The sequence below is a fragment of the Aptenodytes forsteri genome, unplaced genomic scaffold, assembly GCF_000699145.1.
Source record: "Aptenodytes forsteri isolate BGI_AS27 unplaced genomic scaffold, ASM69914v1 Scaffold25, whole genome shotgun sequence".
NCBI lineage: Eukaryota > Metazoa > Chordata > Aves > Sphenisciformes > Spheniscidae > Aptenodytes > Aptenodytes forsteri.
In genome coordinates this window covers 1,040,785-1,041,626 of record NW_008796180.1, presented here as the reverse complement: position 1 = coordinate 1,041,626, position 842 = coordinate 1,040,785, and positions in this window count along the sequence as shown.

The following is an 842-nucleotide window of genomic DNA, read 5'->3' as shown; positions in this document are numbered from 1 at the left end:
CCACCGCTGCCACACTAACGAACAACCGCCTTATCTCCAGCCCCGTCAATAATCCCGGGGGAGCGCGGGGAGAGACGGGGTGCCGGCGCGAGCCGGGTTCCTCTGCGCAGCGAGCTGCGGCGCTGGCTTCTCCCCGGGGCTTCTCCCCGGGCTTTTCCCCTGGCTTTTTCGGCTTGTTGGCTTTTGGAGCAAAAGCCACCCTGGGGGGGGGGGACGGGGGAGAATGAGGGGCGTTTGGAGCATAGAATCATAGAATCATAGAATGGTTTGGGTTGGAAGGGACCTTTAAAGGGAGCATCCTCTGGGAGGGGGCTGGAGCAGGTAATTGTGCAGGGGAAAGGCTGTGCTCCATGGCACCCTCCTTTCCCAGGGCCTGATCCTGCCCCATAGGGGAGCACCAACATGAGTGGGAGCAGGATTCGTCCCCTGGATGGTGTCAGACACCCCCGAAGCACCCGGGACCTGTTCCCCCGTGCAATGAATCACGGCATGAGCAAGGTGAGATGGGAGCTACTGATGGGGAGATGACCTGGAGGTGCAGAGGTGGCTCAGGGGACACACGCGCCCGGGAGGTGACGGGGTGACAGCGGCGTGGCCGTCACAGGAGGGTCTGGGACCCGGCTTCGACGGGGAGGTTTCAGAGGGATGCAAGGGAAGAGAAAGTTCCCATTAATATTTTTTCCCCCTTTACCTTTGCAGAGCTCCAGCATCTCCAGGAGGGATTTCAAAGGGTTTTTCTGCAAAAAAAGATGCTCAGAAATGGCTTTTCCCAAAAGTTGCAGCCTCAGCAGCCAGCCTGGCTGGGGTTGGGCTGGTTGAAGCCCAGCTCCCTGACCCGGGCT